The sequence below is a fragment of the Schistocerca cancellata genome, unplaced genomic scaffold (genome assembly GCF_023864275.1).
Source record: "Schistocerca cancellata isolate TAMUIC-IGC-003103 unplaced genomic scaffold, iqSchCanc2.1 HiC_scaffold_904, whole genome shotgun sequence".
NCBI lineage: Eukaryota > Metazoa > Arthropoda > Insecta > Orthoptera > Acrididae > Schistocerca > Schistocerca cancellata.
The window spans coordinates 58710-76316 of NW_026046914.1; the positions used below are offsets into that span (position 1 = coordinate 58710).

At 51.2% G+C, this 17607-nt stretch overlaps 19 non-coding genes across 19 annotated transcripts; all 19 read right to left on the bottom strand.

Moving 5' to 3' along the window:
• Positions 1-141: 141 nt before the first annotated feature.
• Positions 142-214, bottom strand: Trnaa-ugc (transfer RNA alanine (anticodon UGC)). Its single transcript has one exon. It is a non-coding gene; the product is annotated as a tRNA-Ala (tRNA).
• A 1074-nt stretch (positions 215-1288) lies between these two features.
• Positions 1289-1361, bottom strand: Trnaa-agc (transfer RNA alanine (anticodon AGC)). The gene has a single exon. It is a non-coding gene; the product is annotated as a tRNA-Ala (tRNA).
• Positions 1362-1784: 423 nt separating this feature from the next.
• On the bottom strand, positions 1785-1857 carry Trnaa-ugc (transfer RNA alanine (anticodon UGC)). The gene has a single exon. It is a non-coding gene; the product is annotated as a tRNA-Ala (tRNA).
• A 1775-nt stretch (positions 1858-3632) lies between these two features.
• On the bottom strand, positions 3633-3705 carry Trnaa-agc (transfer RNA alanine (anticodon AGC)). Its single transcript has one exon. It is a non-coding gene; the product is annotated as a tRNA-Ala (tRNA).
• Positions 3706-4128: 423 nt separating this feature from the next.
• Trnaa-ugc (transfer RNA alanine (anticodon UGC)) lies at positions 4129-4201 on the bottom strand. Its single transcript has one exon. It is a non-coding gene; the product is annotated as a tRNA-Ala (tRNA).
• Positions 4202-5620: 1419 nt separating this feature from the next.
• Trnaa-agc (transfer RNA alanine (anticodon AGC)) lies at positions 5621-5693 on the bottom strand. Its single transcript has one exon. It is a non-coding gene; the product is annotated as a tRNA-Ala (tRNA).
• Positions 5694-6116: 423 nt separating this feature from the next.
• On the bottom strand, positions 6117-6189 carry Trnaa-ugc (transfer RNA alanine (anticodon UGC)). The gene has a single exon. It is a non-coding gene; the product is annotated as a tRNA-Ala (tRNA).
• Positions 6190-7263: 1074 nt separating this feature from the next.
• Positions 7264-7336, bottom strand: Trnaa-agc (transfer RNA alanine (anticodon AGC)). Its single transcript has one exon. It is a non-coding gene; the product is annotated as a tRNA-Ala (tRNA).
• A 423-nt stretch (positions 7337-7759) lies between these two features.
• Positions 7760-7832, bottom strand: Trnaa-ugc (transfer RNA alanine (anticodon UGC)). The gene has a single exon. It is a non-coding gene; the product is annotated as a tRNA-Ala (tRNA).
• Positions 7833-9251: 1419 nt separating this feature from the next.
• Trnaa-agc (transfer RNA alanine (anticodon AGC)) lies at positions 9252-9324 on the bottom strand. The gene has a single exon. It is a non-coding gene; the product is annotated as a tRNA-Ala (tRNA).
• A 423-nt stretch (positions 9325-9747) lies between these two features.
• Positions 9748-9820, bottom strand: Trnaa-ugc (transfer RNA alanine (anticodon UGC)). The gene has a single exon. It is a non-coding gene; the product is annotated as a tRNA-Ala (tRNA).
• A 1419-nt stretch (positions 9821-11239) lies between these two features.
• On the bottom strand, positions 11240-11312 carry Trnaa-agc (transfer RNA alanine (anticodon AGC)). Its single transcript has one exon. It is a non-coding gene; the product is annotated as a tRNA-Ala (tRNA).
• A 423-nt stretch (positions 11313-11735) lies between these two features.
• Trnaa-ugc (transfer RNA alanine (anticodon UGC)) lies at positions 11736-11808 on the bottom strand. Its single transcript has one exon. It is a non-coding gene; the product is annotated as a tRNA-Ala (tRNA).
• A 1419-nt stretch (positions 11809-13227) lies between these two features.
• On the bottom strand, positions 13228-13300 carry Trnaa-agc (transfer RNA alanine (anticodon AGC)). Its single transcript has one exon. It is a non-coding gene; the product is annotated as a tRNA-Ala (tRNA).
• Positions 13301-13723: 423 nt separating this feature from the next.
• Positions 13724-13796, bottom strand: Trnaa-ugc (transfer RNA alanine (anticodon UGC)). Its single transcript has one exon. It is a non-coding gene; the product is annotated as a tRNA-Ala (tRNA).
• Positions 13797-15215: 1419 nt separating this feature from the next.
• On the bottom strand, positions 15216-15288 carry Trnaa-agc (transfer RNA alanine (anticodon AGC)). The gene has a single exon. It is a non-coding gene; the product is annotated as a tRNA-Ala (tRNA).
• Positions 15289-15711: 423 nt separating this feature from the next.
• Trnaa-ugc (transfer RNA alanine (anticodon UGC)) lies at positions 15712-15784 on the bottom strand. Its single transcript has one exon. It is a non-coding gene; the product is annotated as a tRNA-Ala (tRNA).
• Positions 15785-16858: 1074 nt separating this feature from the next.
• Positions 16859-16931, bottom strand: Trnaa-agc (transfer RNA alanine (anticodon AGC)). Its single transcript has one exon. It is a non-coding gene; the product is annotated as a tRNA-Ala (tRNA).
• Positions 16932-17354: 423 nt separating this feature from the next.
• On the bottom strand, positions 17355-17427 carry Trnaa-ugc (transfer RNA alanine (anticodon UGC)). Its single transcript has one exon. It is a non-coding gene; the product is annotated as a tRNA-Ala (tRNA).
• Positions 17428-17607: the final 180 nt, after the last annotated feature.

Below are 17607 nucleotides of genomic sequence, written 5' to 3' on the forward strand. Positions count from 1 at the left end.
ACAACAGCCGGTCCTCACATTTACGTCTTGCTCTCCTTACGTCAGTATACATCATATGAGTCTGTGACGCTGGCTTTGCAACATCTTGCGTGTCTTTAGGCTCGCCGCGACCAACACTTACCATGCACTGTCCACAAAACATGGAGGCGCCGGGGCTTGAACCCGGGACCTTTCACATGCAAAGCGAACGCTCTACCAACTGAGCTACGCCCCCAAGCGCAACAGAGCTGCGCTGTTTTCCTTTCTTTGCTACTCTGAAGTGCACGGACCTGATGGTTGGTTGGTTTGTAGGGGTGAAGGGACCAGTGTACAAAGGCGTGGTCACGTTCATATACACATGAGTTCCAAGTAGTTTCGATGTTCTGGTGTTACGACTACAAATTCCGTCTGTATTTAACGTCTTAAATTGAAAGGACTGTCGACTGATGACCACAGCAGTTGAGACCCATAGTGCTCAGAGCCATTTCTCGAAAGGACAGTCACAAATTGCTCCGTTTTCACTCCTTGTCGGCAATCACACCGCGCCTCAGGTAACAAGCACATCTGAAGCCCCATTGTGCACTCGACTGTTCATGCCAACTCACTGCCTCGCACTTTACTACTGTGTACCACTCTTGTCGTCCAACTGCAAAAGACTGGGCCACAACACGTTTCCGCGTCTCCATTGCACTGCGCAAACTACGAAACGCTCCCCAAACATGGCACTCACCAATGCAGACGACTTTTCCGACTTTACACGACGCTCACGCAACGCTCACGCTAGTGACAGCCTTATTTAGAGCTTGACGTCGCGCCCAAGCGAGTGAGCACATTTCGCCTACGGCTTAGGCCGCCCACCTAGTGTGGCTGCTCGGTGTCTGCAGGCAGCGAGGGGCTGCAACCTTCCCGTGTTCGCGCCTATGTCACCTCTGCTTGCTTGTCAGAGACAGAGTATCGCAAAACATACAACTCACTCCATGAATTGATTGCTACGGCATCTGTCATCAGCAGTCACAACTAGCAACACCAGTAGCAGCCGACTGCACGTAAAGAATGGGAATGTGCAGTGGGATTTTTGTGAACTCGGCGCAAGGCAGATCTTTCCGACATAGGTTTGAGAATCTTAAGGGAGGACTTGTACTGTTTCTAAATTCAGTGTAGCGGTGGGAAAAGGGTGCTTCTTGCGCGTAACAGTACGCTTGCCAATTGTGGCTGCTAATCGTTCGCTCGTATCTGCCTTGACACATTCGCTGGCTGTGAATTATTCCACTTGCATGGCAGTGTGGACATGTTGGTGTGTTAAAAATTCTGGAGGCGCTGGGTATCGATCCCAGTACCTCTCGCATGCTAAGCGAGCGCTCTACCATCTGAGCTACGCCCCCTGATGACAAATAGTGCTACATACAACCATATCAATACCACAGACCCTTGCACTCTCATTATTCCGCAGACAAACACTACTCTCAATGTGGCCGCGAGGGTGTCTTTCAGGTTTTCTGCATTCTGTATCGAATCGTAGTTGGCCAAAATTAAAGTGGCACGCACAACGTCGAAAATAGCGTTCGGCCACCACTCTGAGTAAGACGGACGTGTTGTCCACTCTCTAGACTTCATTGAGGTTAGGCCGTTATACCTAAGACAGATTTGCAGTCGATGACACCTCGACAACAGCCGGTCCTCACATTTACGTCTTGCTCTCCTTACGTCAGTATACATCATATGAGTCTGTGACGCTGGCTTTGCAACATCTTGCGTGTCTTTAGGCTCGCCGCGACCAACACTTACCATGCACTGTCCACAAAACATGGAGGCGCCGGGGCTTGAACCCGGGACCTTTCACATGCAAAGCGAACGCTCTACCAACTGAGCTACGCCCCCAAGCGCAACAGAGCTGCGCTGTTTTCCTTTCTTTGCTACTCTGAAGTGCACGGACCTGATGGTTGGTTGGTTTGTAGGGGTGAAGGGACCAGTGTACAAAGGCGTGGTCACGTTCATATACACATGAGTTCCAAGTAGTTTCGATGTTCTGGTGTTACGACTACAAATTCCGTCTGTATTTAACGTCTTAAATTGAAAGGACTGTCGACTGATGACCACAGCAGTTGAGACCCATAGTGCTCAGAGCCATTTCTCGAAAGGACAGTCACAAATTGCTCCGTTTTCACTCCTTGTCGGCAATCACACCGCGCCTCAGGTAACAAGCACATCTGAAGCCCCATTGTGCACTCGACTGTTCATGCCAACTCACTGCCTCGCACTTTACTACTGTGTACCACTCTTGTCGTCCAACTGCAAAAGACTGGGCCACAACACGTTTCCGCGTCTCCATTGCACTGCGCAAACTACGAAACGCTCCCCAAACATGGCACTCACCAATGCAGACGACTTTTCCGACTTTACACGACGCTCACGCAACGCTCACGCTAGTGACAGCCTTATTTAGAGCTTGACGTCGCGCCCAAGCGAGTGAGCACATTTCGCCTACGGCTTAGGCCGCCCACCTAGTGTGGCTGCTCGGTGTCTGCAGGCAGCGAGGGGCTGCAACCTTCCCGTGTTCGCACATCTGAAGCCCCATTGTGCACTCGACTGTTCATGCCAACTCACTGCCTCGCACTTTACTACTGTGTACCACTCTTGTCGTCCAACTGCAAAAGACTGGGCCACAACACGTTTCCGCGTCTCCATTGCACTGCGCAAACTACGAAACGCTCCCCAAACATGGCACTCACCAATGCAGACGACTTTTCCGACTTTACACGACGCTCACGCAACGCTCACGCTAGTGACAGCCTTATTTAGAGCTTGACGTCGCGCCCAAGCGAGTGAGCACATTTCGCCTACGGCTTAGGCCGCCCACCTAGTGTGGCTGCTCGGTGTCTGCAGGCAGCGAGGGGCTGCAACCTTCCCGTGTTCGCACATCTGAAGCCCCATTGTGCACTCGACTGTTCATGCCAACTCACTGCCTCGCACTTTACTACTGTGTACCACTCTTGTCGTCCAACTGCAAAAGACTGGGCCACAACACGTTTCCGCGTCTCCATTGCACTGCGCAAACTACGAAACGCTCCCCAAACATGGCACTCACCAATGCAGACGACTTTTCCGACTTTACACGACGCTCACGCTAGTGACAGCCTTATTTAGAGCTTGACGTCGCGCCCAAGCGAGTGAGCACATTTCGCCTACGGCTTAGGCCGCCCACCTAGTGTGGCTGCTCGGTGTCTGCAGGCAGCGAGGGGCTGCAACCTTCCCGTGTTCGCGCCTATGTCACCTCTGCTTGCTTGTCAGAGACAGAGTATCGCAAAACATACAACTCACTCCATGAATTGATTGCTACGGCATCTGTCATCAGCAGTCACAACTAGCAACACCAGTAGCAGCCGACTGCACGTAAAGAATGGGAATGTGCAGTGGGATTTTTGTGAACTCGGCGCAAGGCAGATCTTTCCGACATAGGTTTGAGAATCTTAAGGGAGGACTTGTACTGTTTCTAAATTCAGTGTAGCGGTGGGAGGAGGGTGCTTCTTGCGCGTAACAGTACGCTTGCCAATTGTGGCTGCTAATCGTTCGCTCGTATCTGCCTTGACACATTCGCTGGCTGTGAATTATTCCACTTGCATGGCAGTGTGGACATGTTGGTGTGTTAAAAATTCTGGAGGCGCTGGGTATCGATCCCAGTACCTCTCGCATGCTAAGCGAGCGCTCTACCATCTGAGCTACGCCCCCTGATGACAAATAGTGCTACATACAACCATATCAATACCACAGACCCTTGCACTCTCATTATTCCGCAGACAAACACTACTCTCAATGTGGCCGCGAGGGTGTCTTTCAGGTTTTCTGCATTCTGTATCGAATCGTAGTTGGCCAAAATTAAAGTGGCACGCACAACGTCGAAAATAGCGTTCGGCCACCACTCTGAGTAAGACGGACGTGTTGTCCACTCTCTAGACTTCATTGAGGTTAGGCCGTTATACCTAAGACAGATTTGCAGTCGATGACACCTCGACAACAGCCGGTCCTCACATTTACGTCTTGCTCTCCTTACGTCAGTATACATCATATGAGTCTGTGACGCTGGCTTTGCAACATCTTGCGTGTCTTTAGGCTCGCCGCGACCAACACTTACCATGCACTGTCCACAAAACATGGAGGCGCCGGGGCTTGAACCCGGGACCTTTCACATGCAAAGCGAACGCTCTACCAACTGAGCTACGCCCCCAAGCGCAACAGAGCTGCGCTGTTTTCCTTTCTTTGCTACTCTGAAGTGCACGGACCTGATGGTTGGTTGGTTTGTAGGGGTGAAGGGACCAGTGTACAAAGGCGTGGTCACGTTCATATACACATGAGTTCCAAGTAGTTTCGATGTTCTGGTGTTACGACTACAAATTCCGTCTGTATTTAACGTCTTAAATTGAAAGGACTGTCGACTGATGACCACAGCAGTTGAGACCCATAGTGCTCAGAGCCATTTCTCGAAAGGACAGTCACAAATTGCTCCGTTTTCACTCCTTGTCGGCAATCACACCGCGCCTCAGGTAACAAGCACATCTGAAGCCCCATTGTGCACTCGACTGTTCATGCCAACTCACTGCCTCGCACTTTACTACTGTGTACCACTCTTGTCGTCCAACTGCAAAAGACTGGGCCACAACACGTTTCCGCGTCTCCATTGCACTGCGCAAACTACGAAACGCTCCCCAAACATGGCACTCACCAATGCAGACGACTTTTCCGACTTTACACGACGCTCACGCAACGCTCACGCTAGTGACAGCCTTATTTAGAGCTTGACGTCGCGCCCAAGCGAGTGAGCACATTTCGCCTACGGCTTAGGCCGCCCACCTAGTGTGGCTGCTCGGTGTCTGCAGGCAGCGAGGGGCTGCAACCTTCCCGTGTTCGCACATCTGAAGCCCCATTGTGCACTCGACTGTTCATGCCAACTCACTGCCTCGCACTTTACTACTGTGTACCACTCTTGTCGTCCAACTGCAAAAGACTGGGCCACAACACGTTTCCGCGTCTCCATTGCACTGCGCAAACTACGAAACGCTCCCCAAACATGGCACTCACCAATGCAGACGACTTTTCCGACTTTACGCAACGCTCACGCTAGTGACAGCCTTATTTAGAGCTTGACGTCGCGCCCAAGCGAGTGAGCACATTTCGCCTACGGCTTAGGCCGCCCACCTAGTGTGGCTGCTCGGTGTCTGCAGGCAGCGAGGGGCTGCAACCTTCCCGTGTTCGCGCCTATGTCACCTCTGCTTGCTTGTCAGAGACAGAGTATCGCAAAACATACAACTCACTCCATGAATTGATTGCTACGGCATCTGTCATCAGCAGTCACAACTAGCAACACCAGTAGCAGCCGACTGCACGTAAAGAATGGGAATGTGCAGTGGGATTTTTGTGAACTCGGCGCAAGGCAGATCTTTCCGACATAGGTTTGAGAATCTTAAGGGAGGACTTGTACTGTTTCTAAATTCAGTGTAGCGGTGGGAGGAGGGTGCTTCTTGCGCGTAACAGTACGCTTGCCAATTGTGGCTGCTAATCGTTCGCTCGTATCTGCCTTGACACATTCGCTGGCTGTGAATTATTCCACTTGCATGGCAGTGTGGACATGTTGGTGTGTTAAAAATTCTGGAGGCGCTGGGTATCGATCCCAGTACCTCTCGCATGCTAAGCGAGCGCTCTACCATCTGAGCTACGCCCCCTGATGACAAATAGTGCTACATACAACCATATCAATACCACAGACCCTTGCACTCTCATTATTCCGCAGACAAACACTACTCTCAATGTGGCCGCGAGGGTGTCTTTCAGGTTTTCTGCATTCTGTATCGAATCGTAGTTGGCCAAAATTAAAGTGGCACGCACAACGTCGAAAATAGCGTTCGGCCACCACTCTGAGTAAGACGGACGTGTTGTCCACTCTCTAGACTTCATTGAGGTTAGGCCGTTATACCTAAGACAGATTTGCAGTCGATGACACCTCGACAACAGCCGGTCCTCACATTTACGTCTTGCTCTCCTTACGTCAGTATACATCATATGAGTCTGTGACGCTGGCTTTGCAACATCTTGCGTGTCTTTAGGCTCGCCGCGACCAACACTTACCATGCACTGTCCACAAAACATGGAGGCGCCGGGGCTTGAACCCGGGACCTTTCACATGCAAAGCGAACGCTCTACCAACTGAGCTACGCCCCCAAGCGCAACAGAGCTGCGCTGTTTTCCTTTCTTTGCTACTCTGAAGTGCACGGACCTGATGGTTGGTTGGTTTGTAGGGGTGAAGGGACCAGTGTACAAAGGCGTGGTCACGTTCATATACACATGAGTTCCAAGTAGTTTCGATGTTCTGGTGTTACGACTACAAATTCCGTCTGTATTTAACGTCTTAAATTGAAAGGACTGTCGACTGATGACCACAGCAGTTGAGACCCATAGTGCTCAGAGCCATTTCTCGAAAGGACAGTCACAAATTGCTCCGTTTTCACTCCTTGTCGGCAATCACACCGCGCCTCAGGTAACAAGCACATCTGAAGCCCCATTGTGCACTCGACTGTTCATGCCAACTCACTGCCTCGCACTTTACTACTGTGTACCACTCTTGTCGTCCAACTGCAAAAGACTGGGCCACAACACGTTTCCGCGTCTCCATTGCACTGCGCAAACTACGAAACGCTCCCCAAACATGGCACTCACCAATGCAGACGACTTTTCCGACTTTACACGACGCTCACGCAACGCTCACGCTAGTGACAGCCTTATTTAGAGCTTGACGTCGCGCCCAAGCGAGTGAGCACATTTCGCCTACGGCTTAGGCCGCCCACCTAGTGTGGCTGCTCGGTGTCTGCAGGCAGCGAGGGGCTGCAACCTTCCCGTGTTCGCGCCTATGTCACCTCTGCTTGCTTGTCAGAGACAGAGTATCGCAAAACATACAACTCACTCCATGAATTGATTGCTACGGCATCTGTCATCAGCAGTCACAACTAGCAACACCAGTAGCAGCCGACTGCACGTAAAGAATGGGAATGTGCAGTGGGATTTTTGTGAACTCGGCGCAAGGCAGATCTTTCCGACATAGGTTTGAGAATCTTAAGGGAGGACTTGTACTGTTTCTAAATTCAGTGTAGCGGTGGGAAAAGGGTGCTTCTTGCGCGTAACAGTACGCTTGCCAATTGTGGCTGCTAATCGTTCGCTCGTATCTGCCTTGACACATTCGCTGGCTGTGAATTATTCCACTTGCATGGCAGTGTGGACATGTTGGTGTGTTAAAAATTCTGGAGGCGCTGGGTATCGATCCCAGTACCTCTCGCATGCTAAGCGAGCGCTCTACCATCTGAGCTACGCCCCCTGATGACAAATAGTGCTACATACAACCATATCAATACCACAGACCCTTGCACTCTCATTATTCCGCAGACAAACACTACTCTCAATGTGGCCGCGAGGGTGTCTTTCAGGTTTTCTGCATTCTGTATCGAATCGTAGTTGGCCAAAATTAAAGTGGCACGCACAACGTCGAAAATAGCGTTCGGCCACCACTCTGAGTAAGACGGACGTGTTGTCCACTCTCTAGACTTCATTGAGGTTAGGCCGTTATACCTAAGACAGATTTGCAGTCGATGACACCTCGACAACAGCCGGTCCTCACATTTACGTCTTGCTCTCCTTACGTCAGTATACATCATATGAGTCTGTGACGCTGGCTTTGCAACATCTTGCGTGTCTTTAGGCTCGCCGCGACCAACACTTACCATGCACTGTCCACAAAACATGGAGGCGCCGGGGCTTGAACCCGGGACCTTTCACATGCAAAGCGAACGCTCTACCAACTGAGCTACGCCCCCAAGCGCAACAGAGCTGCGCTGTTTTCCTTTCTTTGCTACTCTGAAGTGCACGGACCTGATGGTTGGTTGGTTTGTAGGGGTGAAGGGACCAGTGTACAAAGGCGCGGTCACGTTCATATACACATGAGTTCCAAGTAGTTTCGATGTTCTGGTGTTACGACTACAAATTCCGTCTGTATTTAACGTCTTAAATTGAAAGGACTGTCGACTGATGACCACAGCAGTTGAGACCCATAGTGCTCAGAGCCATTTCTCGAAAGGACAGTCACAAATTGCTCCGTTTTCACTCCTTGTCGGCAATCACACCGCGCCTCAGGTAACAAGCACATCTGAAGCCCCATTGTGCACTCGACTGTTCATGCCAACTCACTGCCTCGCACTTTACTACTGTGTACCACTCTTGTCGTCCAACTGCAAAAGACTGGGCCACAACACGTTTCCGCGTCTCCATTGCACTGCGCAAACTACGAAACGCTCCCCAAACATGGCACTCACCAATGCAGACGACTTTTCCGACTTTACACGACGCTCACGCAACGCTCACGCTAGTGACAGCCTTATTTAGAGCTTGACGTCGCGCCCAAGCGAGTGAGCACATTTCGCCTACGGCTTAGGCCGCCCACCTAGTGTGGCTGCTCGGTGTCTGCAGGCAGCGAGGGGCTGCAACCTTCCCGTGTTCGCACATCTGAAGCCCCATTGTGCACTCGACTGTTCATGCCAACTCACTGCCTCGCACTTTACTACTGTGTACCACTCTTGTCGTCCAACTGCAAAAGACTGGGCCACAACACGTTTCCGCGTCTCCATTGCACTGCGCAAACTACGAAACGCTCCCCAAACATGGCACTCACCAATGCAGACGACTTTTCCGACTTTACACGACGCTCACGCTAGTGACAGCCTTATTTAGAGCTTGACGTCGCGCCCAAGCGAGTGAGCACATTTCGCCTACGGCTTAGGCCGCCCACCTAGTGTGGCTGCTCGGTGTCTGCAGGCAGCGAGGGGCTGCAACCTTCCCGTGTTCGCGCCTATGTCACCTCTGCTTGCTTGTCAGAGACAGAGTATCGCAAAACATACAACTCACTCCATGAATTGATTGCTACGGCATCTGTCATCAGCAGTCACAACTAGCAACACCAGTAGCAGCCGACTGCACGTAAAGAATGGGAATGTGCAGTGGGATTTTTGTGAACTCGGCGCAAGGCAGATCTTTCCGACATAGGTTTGAGAATCTTAAGGGAGGACTTGTACTGTTTCTAAATTCAGTGTAGCGGTGGGAGGAGGGTGCTTCTTGCGCGTAACAGTACGCTTGCCAATTGTGGCTGCTAATCGTTCGCTCGTATCTGCCTTGACACATTCGCTGGCTGTGAATTATTCCACTTGCATGGCAGTGTGGACATGTTGGTGTGTTAAAAATTCTGGAGGCGCTGGGTATCGATCCCAGTACCTCTCGCATGCTAAGCGAGCGCTCTACCATCTGAGCTACGCCCCCTGATGACAAATAGTGCTACATACAACCATATCAATACCACAGACCCTTGCACTCTCATTATTCCGCAGACAAACACTACTCTCAATGTGGCCGCGAGGGTGTCTTTCAGGTTTTCTGCATTCTGTATCGAATCGTAGTTGGCCAAAATTAAAGTGGCACGCACAACGTCGAAAATAGCGTTCGGCCACCACTCTGAGTAAGACGGACGTGTTGTCCACTCTCTAGACTTCATTGAGGTTAGGCCGTTATACCTAAGACAGATTTGCAGTCGATGACACCTCGACAACAGCCGGTCCTCACATTTACGTCTTGCTCTCCTTACGTCAGTATACATCATATGAGTCTGTGACGCTGGCTTTGCAACATCTTGCGTGTCTTTAGGCTCGCCGCGACCAACACTTACCATGCACTGTCCACAAAACATGGAGGCGCCGGGGCTTGAACCCGGGACCTTTCACATGCAAAGCGAACGCTCTACCAACTGAGCTACGCCCCCAAGCGCAACAGAGCTGCGCTGTTTTCCTTTCTTTGCTACTCTGAAGTGCACGGACCTGATGGTTGGTTGGTTTGTAGGGGTGAAGGGACCAGTGTACAAAGGCGTGGTCACGTTCATATACACATGAGTTCCAAGTAGTTTCGATGTTCTGGTGTTACGACTACAAATTCCGTCTGTATTTAACGTCTTAAATTGAAAGGACTGTCGACTGATGACCACAGCAGTTGAGACCCATAGTGCTCAGAGCCATTTCTCGAAAGGACAGTCACAAATTGCTCCGTTTTCACTCCTTGTCGGCAATCACACCGCGCCTCAGGTAACAAGCACATCTGAAGCCCCATTGTGCACTCGACTGTTCATGCCAACTCACTGCCTCGCACTTTACTACTGTGTACCACTCTTGTCGTCCAACTGCAAAAGACTGGGCCACAACACGTTTCCGCGTCTCCATTGCACTGCGCAAACTACGAAACGCTCCCCAAACATGGCACTCACCAATGCAGACGACTTTTCCGACTTTACACGACGCTCACGCAACGCTCACGCTAGTGACAGCCTTATTTAGAGCTTGACGTCGCGCCCAAGCGAGTGAGCACATTTCGCCTACGGCTTAGGCCGCCCACCTAGTGTGGCTGCTCGGTGTCTGCAGGCAGCGAGGGGCTGCAACCTTCCCGTGTTCGCACATCTGAAGCCCCATTGTGCACTCGACTGTTCATGCCAACTCACTGCCTCGCACTTTACTACTGTGTACCACTCTTGTCGTCCAACTGCAAAAGACTGGGCCACAACACGTTTCCGCGTCTCCATTGCACTGCGCAAACTACGAAACGCTCCCCAAACATGGCACTCACCAATGCAGACGACTTTTCCGACTTTACGCAACGCTCACGCTAGTGACAGCCTTATTTAGAGCTTGACGTCGCGCCCAAGCGAGTGAGCACATTTCGCCTACGGCTTAGGCCGCCCACCTAGTGTGGCTGCTCGGTGTCTGCAGGCAGCGAGGGGCTGCAACCTTCCCGTGTTCGCGCCTATGTCACCTCTGCTTGCTTGTCAGAGACAGAGTATCGCAAAACATACAACTCACTCCATGAATTGATTGCTACGGCATCTGTCATCAGCAGTCACAACTAGCAACACCAGTAGCAGCCGACTGCACGTAAAGAATGGGAATGTGCAGTGGGATTTTTGTGAACTCGGCGCAAGGCAGATCTTTCCGACATAGGTTTGAGAATCTTAAGGGAGGACTTGTACTGTTTCTAAATTCAGTGTAGCGGTGGGAAAAGGGTGCTTCTTGCGCGTAACAGTACGCTTGCCAATTGTGGCTGCTAATCGTTCGCTCGTATCTGCCTTGACACATTCGCTGGCTGTGAATTATTCCACTTGCATGGCAGTGTGGACATGTTGGTGTGTTAAAAATTCTGGAGGCGCTGGGTATCGATCCCAGTACCTCTCGCATGCTAAGCGAGCGCTCTACCATCTGAGCTACGCCCCCTGATGACAAATAGTGCTACATACAACCATATCAATACCACAGACCCTTGCACTCTCATTATTCCGCAGACAAACACTACTCTCAATGTGGCCGCGAGGGTGTCTTTCAGGTTTTCTGCATTCTGTATCGAATCGTAGTTGGCCAAAATTAAAGTGGCACGCACAACGTCGAAAATAGCGTTCGGCCACCACTCTGAGTAAGACGGACGTGTTGTCCACTCTCTAGACTTCATTGAGGTTAGGCCGTTATACCTAAGACAGATTTGCAGTCGATGACACCTCGACAACAGCCGGTCCTCACATTTACGTCTTGCTCTCCTTACGTCAGTATACATCATATGAGTCTGTGACGCTGGCTTTGCAACATCTTGCGTGTCTTTAGGCTCGCCGCGACCAACACTTACCATGCACTGTCCACAAAACATGGAGGCGCCGGGGCTTGAACCCGGGACCTTTCACATGCAAAGCGAACGCTCTACCAACTGAGCTACGCCCCCAAGCGCAACAGAGCTGCGCTGTTTTCCTTTCTTTGCTACTCTGAAGTGCACGGACCTGATGGTTGGTTGGTTTGTAGGGGTGAAGGGACCAGTGTACAAAGGCGCGGTCACGTTCATATACACATGAGTTCCAAGTAGTTTCGATGTTCTGGTGTTACGACTACAAATTCCGTCTGTATTTAACGTCTTAAATTGAAAGGACTGTCGACTGATGACCACAGCAGTTGAGACCCATAGTGCTCAGAGCCATTTCTCGAAAGGACAGTCACAAATTGCTCCGTTTTCACTCCTTGTCGGCAATCACACCGCGCCTCAGGTAACAAGCACATCTGAAGCCCCATTGTGCACTCGACTGTTCATGCCAACTCACTGCCTCGCACTTTACTACTGTGTACCACTCTTGTCGTCCAACTGCAAAAGACTGGGCCACAACACGTTTCCGCGTCTCCATTGCACTGCGCAAACTACGAAACGCTCCCCAAACATGGCACTCACCAATGCAGACGACTTTTCCGACTTTACACGACGCTCACGCAACGCTCACGCTAGTGACAGCCTTATTTAGAGCTTGACGTCGCGCCCAAGCGAGTGAGCACATTTCGCCTACGGCTTAGGCCGCCCACCTAGTGTGGCTGCTCGGTGTCTGCAGGCAGCGAGGGGCTGCAACCTTCCCGTGTTCGCACATCTGAAGCCCCATTGTGCACTCGACTGTTCATGCCAACTCACTGCCTCGCACTTTACTACTGTGTACCACTCTTGTCGTCCAACTGCAAAAGACTGGGCCACAACACGTTTCCGCGTCTCCATTGCACTGCGCAAACTACGAAACGCTCCCCAAACATGGCACTCACCAATGCAGACGACTTTTCCGACTTTACACGACGCTCACGCTAGTGACAGCCTTATTTAGAGCTTGACGTCGCGCCCAAGCGAGTGAGCACATTTCGCCTACGGCTTAGGCCGCCCACCTAGTGTGGCTGCTCGGTGTCTGCAGGCAGCGAGGGGCTGCAACCTTCCCGTGTTCGCGCCTATGTCACCTCTGCTTGCTTGTCAGAGACAGAGTATCGCAAAACATACAACTCACTCCATGAATTGATTGCTACGGCATCTGTCATCAGCAGTCACAACTAGCAACACCAGTAGCAGCCGACTGCACGTAAAGAATGGGAATGTGCAGTGGGATTTTTGTGAACTCGGCGCAAGGCAGATCTTTCCGACATAGGTTTGAGAATCTTAAGGGAGGACTTGTACTGTTTCTAAATTCAGTGTAGCGGTGGGAGGAGGGTGCTTCTTGCGCGTAACAGTACGCTTGCCAATTGTGGCTGCTAATCGTTCGCTCGTATCTGCCTTGACACATTCGCTGGCTGTGAATTATTCCACTTGCATGGCAGTGTGGACATGTTGGTGTGTTAAAAATTCTGGAGGCGCTGGGTATCGATCCCAGTACCTCTCGCATGCTAAGCGAGCGCTCTACCATCTGAGCTACGCCCCCTGATGACAAATAGTGCTACATACAACCATATCAATACCACAGACCCTTGCACTCTCATTATTCCGCAGACAAACACTACTCTCAATGTGGCCGCGAGGGTGTCTTTCAGGTTTTCTGCATTCTGTATCGAATCGTAGTTGGCCAAAATTAAAGTGGCACGCACAACGTCGAAAATAGCGTTCGGCCACCACTCTGAGTAAGACGGACGTGTTGTCCACTCTCTAGACTTCATTGAGGTTAGGCCGTTATACCTAAGACAGATTTGCAGTCGATGACACCTCGACAACAGCCGGTCCTCACATTTACGTCTTGCTCTCCTTACGTCAGTATACATCATATGAGTCTGTGACGCTGGCTTTGCAACATCTTGCGTGTCTTTAGGCTCGCCGCGACCAACACTTACCATGCACTGTCCACAAAACATGGAGGCGCCGGGGCTTGAACCCGGGACCTTTCACATGCAAAGCGAACGCTCTACCAACTGAGCTACGCCCCCAAGCGCAACAGAGCTGCGCTGTTTTCCTTTCTTTGCTACTCTGAAGTGCACGGACCTGATGGTTGGTTGGTTTGTAGGGGTGAAGGGACCAGTGTACAAAGGCGTGGTCACGTTCATATACACATGAGTTCCAAGTAGTTTCGATGTTCTGGTGTTACGACTACAAATTCCGTCTGTATTTAACGTCTTAAATTGAAAGGACTGTCGACTGATGACCACAGCAGTTGAGACCCATAGTGCTCAGAGCCATTTCTCGAAAGGACAGTCACAAATTGCTCCGTTTTCACTCCTTGTCGGCAATCACACCGCGCCTCAGGTAACAAGCACATCTGAAGCCCCATTGTGCACTCGACTGTTCATGCCAACTCACTGCCTCGCACTTTACTACTGTGTACCACTCTTGTCGTCCAACTGCAAAAGACTGGGCCACAACACGTTTCCGCGTCTCCATTGCACTGCGCAAACTACGAAACGCTCCCCAAACATGGCACTCACCAATGCAGACGACTTTTCCGACTTTACACGACGCTCACGCAACGCTCACGCTAGTGACAGCCTTATTTAGAGCTTGACGTCGCGCCCAAGCGAGTGAGCACATTTCGCCTACGGCTTAGGCCGCCCACCTAGTGTGGCTGCTCGGTGTCTGCAGGCAGCGAGGGGCTGCAACCTTCCCGTGTTCGCACATCTGAAGCCCCATTGTGCACTCGACTGTTCATGCCAACTCACTGCCTCGCACTTTACTACTGTGTACCACTCTTGTCGTCCAACTGCAAAAGACTGGGCCACAACACGTTTCCGCGTCTCCATTGCACTGCGCAAACTACGAAACGCTCCCCAAACATGGCACTCACCAATGCAGACGACTTTTCCGACTTTACGCAACGCTCACGCTAGTGACAGCCTTATTTAGAGCTTGACGTCGCGCCCAAGCGAGTGAGCACATTTCGCCTACGGCTTAGGCCGCCCACCTAGTGTGGCTGCTCGGTGTCTGCAGGCAGCGAGGGGCTGCAACCTTCCCGTGTTCGCGCCTATGTCACCTCTGCTTGCTTGTCAGAGACAGAGTATCGCAAAACATACAACTCACTCCATGAATTGATTGCTACGGCATCTGTCATCAGCAGTCACAACTAGCAACACCAGTAGCAGCCGACTGCACGTAAAGAATGGGAATGTGCAGTGGGATTTTTGTGAACTCGGCGCAAGGCAGATCTTTCCGACATAGGTTTGAGAATCTTAAGGGAGGACTTGTACTGTTTCTAAATTCAGTGTAGCGGTGGGAGGAGGGTGCTTCTTGCGCGTAACAGTACGCTTGCCAATTGTGGCTGCTAATCGTTCGCTCGTATCTGCCTTGACACATTCGCTGGCTGTGAATTATTCCACTTGCATGGCAGTGTGGACATGTTGGTGTGTTAAAAATTCTGGAGGCGCTGGGTATCGATCCCAGTACCTCTCGCATGCTAAGCGAGCGCTCTACCATCTGAGCTACGCCCCCTGATGACAAATAGTGCTACATACAACCATATCAATACCACAGACCCTTGCACTCTCATTATTCCGCAGACAAACACTACTCTCAATGTGGCCGCGAGGGTGTCTTTCAGGTTTTCTGCATTCTGTATCGAATCGTAGTTGGCCAAAATTAAAGTGGCACGCACAACGTCGAAAATAGCGTTCGGCCACCACTCTGAGTAAGACGGACGTGTTGTCCACTCTCTAGACTTCATTGAGGTTAGGCCGTTATACCTAAGACAGATTTGCAGTCGATGACACCTCGACAACAGCCGGTCCTCACATTTACGTTTTGCTCTCCTTACGTCAGTATACATCATATGAGTCTGTGACGCTGGCTTTGCAACATCTTGCGTGTCTTTAGGCTCGCCGCGACCAACACTTACCATGCACTGTCCACAAAACATGGAGGCGCCGGGGCTTGAACCCGGGACCTTTCACATGCAAAGCGAACGCTCTACCAACTGAGCTACGCCCCCAAGCGCAACAGAGCTGCGCTGTTTTCCTTTCTTTGCTACTCTGAAGTGCACGGACCTGATGGTTGGTTGGTTTGTAGGGGTGAAGGGACCAGTGTACAAAGGCGTGGTCACGTTCATATACACATGAGTTCCAAGTAGTTTCGATGTTCTGGTGTTACGACTACAAATTCCGTCTGTATTTAACGTCTTAAATTGAAAGGACTGTCGACTGATGACCACAGCAGTTGAGACCCATAGTGCTCAGAGCCATTTCTCGAAAGGACAGTCACAAATTGCTCCGTTTTCACTCCTTGTCGGCAATCACACCGCGCCTCAGGTAACAAGCACATCTGAAGCCCCATTGTGCACTCGACTGTTCATGCCAACTCACTGCCTCGCACTTTACTACTGTGTACCACTCTTGTCGTCCAACTGCAAAAGACTGGGCCACAACACGTTTCCGCGTCTCCATTGCACTGCGCAAACTACGAAACGCTCCCCAAACATGGCACTCACCAATGCAGACGACTTTTCCGACTTTACACGACGCTCACGCAACGCTCACGCTAGTGACAGCCTTATTTAGAGCTTGACGTCGCGCCCAAGCGAGTGAGCACATTTCGCCTACGGCTTAGGCCGCCCACCTAGTGTGGCTGCTCGGTGTCTGCAGGCAGCGAGGGGCTGCAACCTTCCCGTGTTCGCGCCTATGTCACCTCTGCTTGCTTGTCAGAGACAGAGTATCGCAAAACATACAACTCACTCCATGAATTGATTGCTACGGCATCTGTCATCAGCAGTCACAACTAGCAACACCAGTAGCAGCCGACTGCACGTAAAGAATGGGAATGTGCAGTGGGATTTTTGTGAACTCGGCGCAAGGCAGATCTTTCCGACATAGGTTTGAGAATCTTAAGGGAGGACTTGTACTGTTTCTAAATTCAGTGTAGCGGTGGGAGGAGGGTGCTTCTTGCGCGTAACAGTACGCTTGCCAATTGTGGCTGCTAATCGTTCGCTCGTATCTGCCTTGACACATTCGCTGGCTGTGAATTATTCCACTTGCATGGCAGTGTGGACATGTTGGTGTGTTAAAAATTCTGGAGGCGCTGGGTATCGATCCCAGTACCTCTCGCATGCTAAGCGAGCGCTTTACCATCTGAGCTACGCCCCCTGATGACAAATAGTGCTACATACAACCATATCAATACCACAGACCCTTGCACTCTCATTATTCCGCAGACAAACACTACTCTCAATGTGGCCGCGAGGGTGTCTTTCAGGTTTTCTGCATTCTGTATCGAATCGTAGTTGGCCAAAATTAAAGTGGCACGCACAACGTCGAAAATAGCGTTCGGCCACCACTCTGAGTAAGACGGACGTGTTGTCCACTCTCTAGACTTCATTGAGGTTAGGCCGTTATACCTAAGACAGATTTGCAGTCGATGACACCTCGACAACAGCCGGTCCTCACATTTACGTCTTGCTCTCCTTACGTCAGTATACATCATATGAGTCTGTGACGCTGGCTTTGCAACATCTTGCGTGTCTTTAGGCTCGCCGCGACCAACACTTACCATGCACTGTCCACAAAACATGGAGGCGCCGGGGCTTGAACCCGGGACCTTTCACATGCAAAGCGAACGCTCTACCAACTGAGCTACGCCCCCAAGCGCAACAGAGCTGCGCTGTTTTCCTTTCTTTGCTACTCTGAAGTGCACGGACCTGATGGTTGGTTGGTTTGTAGGGGTGAAGGGACCAGTGTACAAAGGCGCGGTCACGTTCATATACACATGAGTTCCAAGTAGTTTCGATGTTCTGGTGTTACGACTACAAATTCCGTCTGTATT